Source organism: Sceloporus occidentalis, unplaced genomic scaffold (genome assembly GCF_023333645.1).
Source record: "Sceloporus occidentalis isolate IW3139 unplaced genomic scaffold, rSceOcc1.0.p SCAF_32, whole genome shotgun sequence".
NCBI classification, from domain to species: Eukaryota; Metazoa; Chordata; class Lepidosauria; order Squamata; family Phrynosomatidae; genus Sceloporus; species Sceloporus occidentalis.
In genome coordinates, this window is record NW_028317012.1 from 866,010 (window position 1) to 877,446 (window position 11,437).

The window sequence follows — 11,437 nt, forward strand, 5'->3', positions numbered from 1 at the left end:
TTCACAGAGGCTCCTTTCAGCTGTAGCCATGCTTTAACTACAGGACCATGTGGCATCACATGCCATATTCTTGCCTCCTTGACTAGGACCAGCTCTTTTTTATTTTTAAGATTAGTTGTCCCCCTGGGCCGGCCTCATGTCCCACCAGGAAATTTCCTGGTATCCCGCTAGGCCAGTTCGGCCCTGGGGTCACTGGACTATTCTCCAGCACTAGTCAAATGCCTGCCGTATTTACATGCGCCTGTTGTCTATATGGCTTGAGGTCATCATGGGTGATGTCTTTTCTGTAGAGCCTGCAGCTCACAGATTATCTGTGCAGCAAAGACTGTGGTGTTATCACCAATCGGCCAGTTATCCCTCATGCATATTACCGGATGCTGGATGTTTCTAACTTTTAGCTGGTACTATATTCATACGTGGTGACCAGGGCTGCCTCAAATCTTCCCGCCCATGATGCCATTCTTCTTACTGTGCCAGGATATGACATCACCATGTCTTGGTGCTCTGCATTTTAATGATGCAGTGTGCAGAACTAACCAATGTGGACTGCGTGCTCTTGGCATAATTCCTTCATATTTTAATGGGCTGGTTGGGGAGATCAGTGATCTGCCTTTTAACCTACCTATTGAGTAGTGGAGCTACAGGGAGACTGATCACCCTATTGGACGATTGGCTCCCTGTTATGCAGCAGAGAGGCTGCCTCCCCCTGGACTTGCCACCCTAGTAGACCAGAATGCTCTACTGTATATCGCTCCATCAGGAGCGCTTCACCTAACAACTTAGATTTACAGAAAGGGCAGAAGGCCTGGATCAAAGGAGCTTACAATCTAGAAGAGCTTATGTAATGTTTTCAGCATACCAAAGAATTGCAGAAGAAGAAATGTTATCGAGATCATTAAATGTAGCCTTTTAAGTACCAGCATTTGATTTGTAATAAATAGAGGGCCTTCAATAAGATCAGATCAGCAATGTTACCACGTTATGTGGCAGCCAGTAAAATCTCTGCGTTTTTCCTGCCTTGCTCCTTAAACAACAGATTTCTTTGTTAATTACAGTTAGAGCACGCTGAGATATTGAAGTTCTTCGTTCTCCAACATATGCTTGCTTTTTTTTCTACTCCAGGTAATGAAATGTCAGCACAGTGTTTTCTTTCTGGTTTTGTAGCATGTTGATCAAAATGACCTTTATTTTTATACCAGACACAGATCAATAAGCAACACTGCTGTGTTTGACAGCAAAGAAGGTACAATATACAAGAGATGACAGGGGAGTCAGTGGAAAAGGCTACCGATTTCATTTTTAGTGGCTATACTCCGACAACGTCGCGTACGTTACTTTTACGATGAAAATTCATTTCGTCCGTCTAATAGAAGGTGAGGATATTAAAGGAGTCCGTTTTGTTAAAGAAATGTTTCAGGTTTGCTGAAATAATTCACAGAGCAGTCACTATCTGCGTTGATGTTACATTTATTACATTTTGATAAGATGCTGCAAAACATGAGACGCCTTAATACATAAAAAGGAAAACCAAATCAAGTAGATATTTTTCTTCTTCTTCAATAAATCCCTGTGATGGGTTTTATTATGACGGCGTTCCACAGATTTTCATTGAAGTGACTTTAAGATTGGCTTTGGCTTGGATATTTCTATATCGTTGCTTTCGTTTACTTGCAATATTGTCTATACCTATCTGCTACCTGATGATTTCCCTTCCTCTGTTATATCTGGGGTGGGATTCCAGTGTTTTTGTACCACAAATTATTATTATTATTTCTGCTGAAGGTTTAATGACATAAAAACTGAAATGTTTAATGTGCTTTTTCAGTTTATATGGCAACGGCCTATCAGCATCTGCTTTTATACTTGTCACGGGGCACTAAAGCAAACATATTGAACATTGTTTCCTACTGTCTCACTTCCCCCTCAACTACATAGATCGTAAGCTCACAAGAGCAGGCTCCTTCATGTCTTAACATGAGTTAGATATCGCCACTGTCCCTTACTGTAACAGCGCTACAGAATCTGCTGGTCTAAAAGTCTAAAAAAGTCATGGACACTTCTTTTGTCTGTCCCTCTCATGGTACATTGGCATCACCCAGTCAGCTAAAAGGAACAGAAGAATTACTTCAGGTGCAATGTCAGAACTCCTGAAGAGTAGTTCTCCTTGTCTCTCTGATGCCTAATCATAGGGGCTTAGCAAACACAGTCACCCTCCATGCCTATGAGTTAAAGAGGAACTCTCACCGCAACGTGTTGGCTGCCACATGGCCTGGCAGTGATTGGTTCCAGTTCTTATTCTCCCTTGAAAATAGCACAAAAAGGGCTATTCACCCATCTTTACCCAAAAGTATTCCTAATCTAAGCCTGTAATCAAAACAGTCTATTATTTGTCTTATTTTTCTAATGCCGAAGTTTACTTCTATACGAAATATCTGGTGCTCTTACACTGGTACTTAGTGTAGCAGACCCGGACCGGCTAGCTGGCAAACATGTATAAAATAAAAGTGCGGCCACGTGTATCCAGCCAGCGGCTGTACACGGGTCAGGACTGGTTCTTGCTTTAGCTTATAGGTTTTATCTGCACATATAACGCCATATTTATTAGATATCTATATATTTGTAGATTATTGTGGTGGTACAGTACTTGCTACTGAATGTAGTTAGTAAAATGTTAATGACTATTAATATCTATCTCTGAAATTATGGTAACCGCACATTTTATGAGCCAAAGCAGGAGTAATAAGACTGTCTAGCAGATACAGTTGGGAAGGTAACCAGGCCTCTCCGTTTAGGGTATATTGTTGCCAAGTACCGTATGTGATCAATAATAGGATCCATCATTTTGCGTTGTAAACAATATTCGGTTAAGTCCACAGAATGGAGATAAAGCAGTGCAGTGCTCACTTGCACCAGTTTAAAACCCAAAATGTCATGGAGCAACCTGGTCTCATTTTAATCAGTTCCGTACCCGGACATAGTATCGGGACCCGGCACTGTGCAGACTTGTGTAGTTATGGAGGAACTATAGCCACCTTATATTTAGCATAACTAAATTATTTAATGAAAAATATCTACAGCATATGTGTTTTTGTTTGCTGGTCTGTTTCATTGTTCTGGAGGTATCATTATACATATATCATTAACTCTTTATTGAGTATGAGATCTCAATTAGCAAATGGTTAACGGTGCAGAACAGCATTATCACCTGACATAACTAATTGCAGGAATAGTGACATTTCCCATACAGCATTATAGACAATAATGAATTATGAGCTTAGCCACCTTTCTTGGTCCGTTGATAAATGCGTTTGCTTGAGGTCAGCTTGGCAACATCTATTAGAAATATTGTTTTTTTAACGCATGGCATTGATTCTATTTAACCCCAATCAATTTAAAATGGTTCTGACAATTAGCAAAAGCTTCAAATTTGACCTTAAGGTAATAGGATTCATTAGCTATGTTTAGGATTAAATTTGCTGTAATAAGGTTATTCTCCTTCCTTTGAAAATCAAACGGGTGGTCAGTGAAGAAAGAAAAAAAAGAGAGAAAACCGTAAATCAATTATTATAAATTATACAATTTGAGTTGATTATGTAGAGTTGGCTAATTTGTATAATTAATGACTTCAGACAATAGAAGCAATTTATTAATAACTATCTCTACACATGCTTTCTATGACACTTTATTTTACAGCTGCTGGATCATCTGTTAAACATGAGGTATTATACACTGGGATGCCAGACATGTATGCTAATTAAACCCATAATTAATTGAAACGGTTATAGTTAAAGTCAGGATGTTGACAGCCTCTGTATCTCATTGTTCGGGGTAATCAACTAATTCAAAAGGCAAATTCAATCAGCGATTCATATTCAAGCCAGAGGCTGTATTGTGCCCTGACAACTGCCTATTGCAAGACTATTCATGGGAACAGAACTCTCACTCCCCCTACTCGTACATTTACCGCGGCTACAAGATATGATTCTTGGGTGATCATACGTTTAAGACGCAGCTACAGAGGAAATGTCACTTCTAATAGCCCCAGCCGTCATCCCGAGATTTTTATTCCGTCTGTTTGTAAATCCTGCCAGATTAACAAATGGACAGTACCTTTTCTAGATTTGAATAAAAGTTATAAGAAGAAAGGCTATAACCAAAACAGCCATACTTGAGGCAAAGGTCAGTGTCCTTCCTTCAAAGGCAAAAAGCCTACCAGAGACTTTAAAGGGGAACGGAACCGTCACAACCTTGATCTTAACTATTAATAGTTTGTGGGTTTTTTCTATCAATATAATAGTTTGGGAGATAAGTATATTGAATGTAAGGGGCCCGGTTTGCATCAGGGAAGCTGAAACATGTAGCTAAATTCACATATCTTATTGATTTTTTTTCTCTTTCTTCTCCCTACCCTTACAAAGGCTGCCAGAACCAATCAACGACAACCAGCAACATGAGAGCAGGAGAGAGATACAGTAACCTAATTGGGAGAACAGGATAGCTGTCCTCATGCCATGCATATAAGGTGAGTTTCTAACACGTATTTTACAATGTAAACAATACTACGCAGGTTTTGTAATTTACAAAACTATAAAATACACAGTTTGGGAAAGATGACGGATCTGCTTCTAGGCCTCATACCCGCTCTCTCAGCTTATTGAGATGCTAAGTAAAGTTTTGTTTAAAATGTCCTACTCTCGAGCCTGAAGCCCCGTTCCTCCGATCGCTACGTAATGTGTTTGGAAGGTGCTCCTGTGTCATGGCTTTTAGGAGAGCCAACAAGTCTTTACCAGAGCAATTAACTTTACGTGTGTGGCACTTGGAGGGGAGATCCTTTAACTCTTAACTTAATCAACGCTGGGTAAAAATCAGTTTCAAGTGGGTTCATTTCTGTTCCAAGCAAGTCGCTGGCAGTCTTTCTTAAAACTAGAAAAACCAACACCCTCCCCTTTTTCTGTAACTTCCCAGAGGCCATCGAGCTGAAGTTAATGACAGGCTAAAAAGTATTAGTTACCCAACAGCTGGCAGACAACACTTCCCTGTAGCTTTATGTCACTGCATATGCCAAGCACTCAGAGCATGTTATAATTCATACTTGATCTCCTACTACAATAACAGATGGGTTGGAGCATTGTTATTCTCACTCTTGTCCCCAGCCCTTGAGGGATCACTAAATAAAATCAAAGCAGATGGGCCATTACAGGCTCATTTGTGCTTGTTACAATGTAACACACCCTGATATCAAACTACATAAAGCAAAACCAGAAGATCCGACTTACTGGGTAAAGTAGAAGCTTGGTGGTGGAGGGAGTGGGTGGGTCGGGCAATTTATTACCGAGCTATTTTCTGTGTATAGAGGTATCCGTCAAGCGCTAGTTAAAGGATCTCCTGCACAGCAGGAAAGATGCTCCGCTTTGTGAGTTGTGCTGTGTGTTTGACCCTGTGTAATAGCGATATGTCATAATCTATCTAGTCTGGTGAACTGGGGAGAAATGTTAATTTGTTTTGAGTATATATTATTGTATATTATCTCATAAGCTATTGAGGGCCATGTTTATCACAGCAACCAACATATTGTTTCTGTTAATTGTTCTAAATGTAGTGCATCCCCTAGAAATGCAAAGGTTAATACAGTTAATGGTCATATTCCTGTGTTCATTGTATCATAATCTCATTGTATCATAATCTCATAAAATTCAGTGTAAATCACAACACAACTGGTAGAATATGTTTAGCTACATCTACTACAGTTATTTTTATTATAAATTATTGTGGAGGAGGCTTCATTGTAATCTGTATCTGGGGTATAAAAGCTGGTAAAGCCCCTCAAAAATGAAATATATAATAATTATTTTACAGGTAACCCAACCAATCAGGAAGTTACTGGCAGAATGCCCCTGTTGATTGGTTCATTTCATTAGCTTCTGTGCTCATAGAACCACTTTTCAAACATTCAACCAGAATTGCTCCTCATGAAGCCCCAGGAGCAAGCACAGCTTAGTGGAGGGGCCCTGGCAGAGCTAGTAGGTGGGCCTAGGTGAAGGTCTTTATTTAATTGGTGGTTTTTGTTAGGGTCTGGGTTGTATAAATAAGGGGTATTCATTTTAGATAGCACATTTTAATCAGTTTTTCAGACCTGTTGTCCATTTTTGGACCTGGGAGGCTTGTCTTTTGTTTTTCAGGTGCAGAGATGATCCAGAGGTTGGAGGCCTTGCTGGAGGGAATTTAGGCTGCGACGAGGGACCGCGGTGCTGTGTAGCTCCAGGAGCGATTGGGGCAGTTGCTGGAAGGTGCTGGGCCCGCGTCGAGGGAACCACATCATCTGGTGCGGAGAACGAGTCCCCCACAATGTTTGAGACTGGAGAGATGGGCGACGACGGGATGTCTAGCGATGCCGGTGCAGGAGCCAGCTTGAAAGCAGTCCGGGAGCGGAGGCAGAGGCCCCAGGGCTTGGCGATGCCTGCGGGTGGACAGCGGCGACCTGGAGCTGCGTCGCGGGAGGATGGAGGGCCGGCAGGCCGGAATACCGGTGAGGAGCGGGCGGCAGACCTCAGGAGTGAGGCAGCGACAGAGCAGGCCGCAGGGGTCATGTGGATGGCGATTCACTGGGTGTGGTGGAGGAGAGTCTGTCGCAGGCCCTCACAGCAGTGGGGGTGCTGTTGGGAGCCCAGGGAGTCAGAGGGTGAGTGGCAGCAGTGGTCCTTGTGGCCGTGGTATGGCTGAGCGTGATAGGAGCGTGCATAGCAGGCATGGATTGCATGGTGCTGCAGCTGCAACAGGCCCTGGGGAGCAACAGGGTTTGGGAGAGGTGGATTAGGACATTCTGAGGGCTCTAGGCGGGAGCGGGCAGCCTCATGAGGTTGGGACGAGCAGAGGAGCAGGCAGGCTGGTCGCGCTGAGGACTTCTTCTCATTCCAGGTCAGAGCGCTGCCCAGCTGAAGAGCCTGACAGTCGTCTGGCAAGTGGAGAGTTGATTGGGATGGCGGCCAGGTCAGCGGGATCGTATGTTGGCAGCGGTCAGGATGCGGCCCTGAGGCTTTCAGCAGCCGTGGTACTGGTGGTGAGTCCAGTATGGTATCGCAAGAGGGTAGTTTATTGGCAGGCTTGAGGGCTTTTGTAGAGTCTTGGGGTAGGTCAGCAGTGACGAGAGCTGAGTGTGGTCAGGTTTGGGGTTTGGGTTCCCCAGTGCAGCAGGCTGTGTCAGGGGCAGCGGTGGGTGAGGCAGAAGTAGGTGCTGCGGAAGGTGAGGCTTGAGGAGTCAGCGGTGGAGGTTGTGGCAGGGGGCGAGAGGGCAGATTTAGCTAGTGAGATTTTGGATGTGGCCAGGCAGAATGCTTATGTGTCTTTTGCCAGTCTGTTCACTTGAAGCAGGAAGTTAAGCAGTAACTTTGGAAAGGAGAATTTGTGGAAATTTTCTCTCTCCTTTCTCTGGAAGAGTTTATTGATGTTAAGGAGGAGAATAAGAAGGATACTAAGAAGGAAGAGGAGGAGAAGCAGCATAGGTATCAGAAGTTTAGGAAAAGGTTGAGGGCATTTTGTATTTTAGCAAGTGTTTTGGAGAATTCGCCGAATTTGTGTTCGTCGTTATTCTTACCCCCCACTTACGGGGGATTGGCATGGTGGAAGTACGATGAGCAGTTTAGGCAGCGATTAGCGGCTAACCCGGGAATGTGGTGGGACCAAATGGACCTGCCGTTGTGGGTGAAGCTGATGATGGCTCAGAGGGCCCTTTCAACAGGGGTCCGGCATTGGAGTCCAAGGTTCCTCGTCCGCCGTCAACAAAAAAGGTTTTTGTTGGCACTTTAATGAGGGCCAGTGCAAGTTCAAGCATGAATGCTCGGGCTGTGGGGAGCTCATGGACTTAACAGGTGCTTCAAGCGTGTGAAGTCAGGGGCCGCCGCAGATGGCATTGGGTCAGCGCCAGCAGCTGCTCCCGGTGGGGCGGTCTTCAGTGAGGTTAGGCGTGATGCTACCATGGCTGAGCCGTTACGGTAGGCGTGGGAATGCAGATTTGTTAAGGGATGGTTTTTGGTTTGGGTTTTTTATTCCGTTTCAGGCTAGGAAATCAGGGCACATTTAATGTCAGTTAAGGCTTTTCCAGAAGTGGTAAGGGAGAAGTTGCTGAAGGAGGTGCAGTTGGGTAGGATGGCGGAGCCGTTTGAGGTCCCTCCTATGGATAACTTGCGGCTTTCGCCTTTGGGGGTGGTCCCGAAGAAGGCTGGAAAGTATCGTTGATACACTATTTGTCTTATCCTTAGGGGTTGTCGGTTAACAACGATATTGACAGGGAATAGTGTTGGTTCTCCTATATTTCACCAGGCAGTTGAGTTGGTTAGGAAGACCGGGCCGAATGCTGATGTTGAGGCATCTTTTAGTTTGTTGCTGGTCCATCTGATGTGTCATCATTTGTTGGGTTGTTCTTTTGAGGGTGAATATTTTATTGATTTGTGTTTGCAGATGGGCTGTTCTATTTCTTGTTCAGTTCCTTTTCAGAGTGGGTAGTCAAAGAAGAGGCGGGGAGTCAGTCAGTGGTCCACTACTTGTATGATTGTTTGTTGGTGCTGGAGATTCTGTCGAATGTAGCTATCTGTTGCGGACACTGGAGTAGGTGGCAGATTCCTTTGGGGTACCTTTAGCGGCCGATAAGACGGAGGGTCCCACAACTTGTTTGGAGGTTTGGGGAACTTTTTGGAGCACTTTAACATACACTGTTTTAGTGAGTGAAAATAAGGAAGGTAAAGGGGGATTGCGGTTTGAGGATGTGGTTGGGAGCAGGGACCTGGTCTTGATCTGGTTGCGTCAGTCCAAGACAGACGTTTTGGGTCAGGGGTGTTCGGTGGTTCTGTATCCGTTTGAGGGGCCGCAGTTGTGCCCGGTGCGGGTCGGCTTTATCACGTTTTCCGTTTTTGCAGGTATTTCGTAAAGGGTCGCAATGTATCCGGTTGGATCCTCAGCACTTTGGCACCTATTTACTTCGGATTGGGGCGGCTACGGAGGCAGCACGGCTAGGTTTGGGCGATGATTTGGTAAAGAGGATCGGGCGATGGAAGTCGGATTGTTTTCACACATATGTGCGTCCTGGGACAGTGGTCTGATGGGTATTTTGGGGCAAGATGTTCTTATGGTGAGTTTGTTGTGTGTTTTTTTGTCTTTCTTTAGGTTTGGTGGCTTGGATTGTGGGTCATTCTTAGGTGTTCTGGGCCAGAAGGAGAGCTGCAGTTCGTTATAACCGTCAGAAGCTGGGCTTTCCTGAGGAACGGATAATGCTGAGGTGGCTTGGTTTTCGGGGTTTTAGTTGGATAGATGTGTGGGGGAGGTTGTAGGAGGCGTTGCAGCTGGATTTGGTGCTGGGGGTAATGAGTTGGGCTTGGTGCCACAGAAGGAATTGGTTCGAAGGATGAAGCAGGATATTGATCGATTGGGGGACTTGGTTCCCGGGGTTATGGTTATTTGGTCCGAAATGGCTCCCGGCCTGTGTTGGAGGCATGCTTGGGATTATGCGGCCATTTCCAGATGTTTGGGTAAGGTCAATAGATTGATGGCCAGCTTTGTTGAAAAATTGGGGTGTGTGGTGGTCAGGCATCGGGAGTTGTTGCTCCCGGGTTATTTTAGGTATCTGGGTATACCCCTATTAAGGAGTTTGCAAGGAAAAATATTGGCACTTAATTGTTATGTTGTTTGGATAAGTTGAGTTATTGTTGGGAGGTCATTGTCATGGGTTGGGTGGTGCCAAGTTATTATTGTATATTTTGTATGACAATGACTTTGTGAATGATTGTTAAGGCTGTGGACTTAAACAATGTTCCATTATCATTTGGTGTCCGTGTCTTATTGGGGGGTTGGTATCCTGGTCTGGTGTTACTCGAAGGGCCCATGAATCGATTATGCACCAGTCGTTGTTGTTTCCAATAAACGAAACACAGACATAAACTATTTTGTTTTACAACACAAACAATATGTATAGAATTTGAAAACACGCCAGGCTTTAGTATAAATAACCCGTGTAAAACACATGTTGCAAAATCATTCATCATTTGTGTGCTGTATTGTCACAGGGATATTGGCCATTTATATGTATATGTAATATGTACTGGAAATACATGTATCTGCCATACCAGAGGAGCAGGACCTGAATTTACTGTGTGGCTGTGTGTTTATTCCTCCCTCTCCCCAGCCTGTTAATATTCTTGCAGTCTTTGTACATCTGGGTTGAGGTGGAGGGACCGGACTTCAGGAAAATGAAATATTTTTTAGAATGATTACTTTAATAACAACACAAACAGGTATCGCCCCTCACATGATCAATATCTATAGTGTATCCGTAGTGTTAATATTTTCTATTATTAAACATTGGTATTGAATAGATATTTAACATTTTGAGATATCTTAGGAACATATCTGGGGTTTTTTGTGCTTAGAAGATAACAGAACACATTTTCCGTCATGTGGTCTTCTCTTCCTCATTTATCTGCCATTTTGTATATTTTTACTTTTTTCTAAATCCTTCCATCGAACATTGAACCACTTTTTTTTTTTTATTCTGTTTCCTGATTTCAACATCAGTCATGATAATTCTGGCATCAACATAGCTGATGCGGAAATCCGGAAACAGAAGAAAAGGTTTAGTGTGCGAGCTAAACATACATGTGACGTGCAGTGAACCTGGACCATGGCGGTCTACGTGCTATTTGCTGGACCGGCCCAAAGCAGAATAATCAGGCTGCAGGACGTTTGAACGTTCTAGTGAACTGGCCCTGCATCATGCATGATTAATGTTATAAAGCGCTGCAATAGTAAATACACCCAAAAGCACTACGCTCAGTCATCTGCAAGAAACAATTCCAGTCCCCAAGAGCTGTAAACATGCCGAGTGTTCTGTATGTTCCAGGAGACAGTAGTGCAATGAATATTTACCCCGGGTACCTGTGTAACTGTGGCCTGTTTCTGGACCTCGGGGACTGGAGTGTGATGGTTTTAGTACTGCATATAGTAAATAAAGCATAGTAAGATTATCAGCCGCAGTATTTGTTCTCTTTATCAGCTACGAGATTTAATGTAAAAGCCCTGTTTTTGTTACTCAACAAACCTCACCAACTCTTCTAATAACGGTATTCTCATTGGATGCCACATTTACAAGCCGAGTTTAAACCAAAGGAGGAATGTATGGACACTGGGCAATGAATCATGGTGATCGTGTATCCTGTATATGACTGACCCGTATATGGGAGCCTTGCAGGTTCATGTTTTGGGCCTCTGTGTAAAAGTCTATTCTTTGACTGGTTTGCTCCACCGATGGCTGCTTTTCATCTTTTAGCCACAAGATGGCATTTTCCTTCAACATTACAAACGGCACTTAATATTTTTTGTCAATTTGCATTTCCTGTTAAAGGCACAGCTGCTATATGTACCGGTATTTAAATTAATTCCTTTGGATACGTTT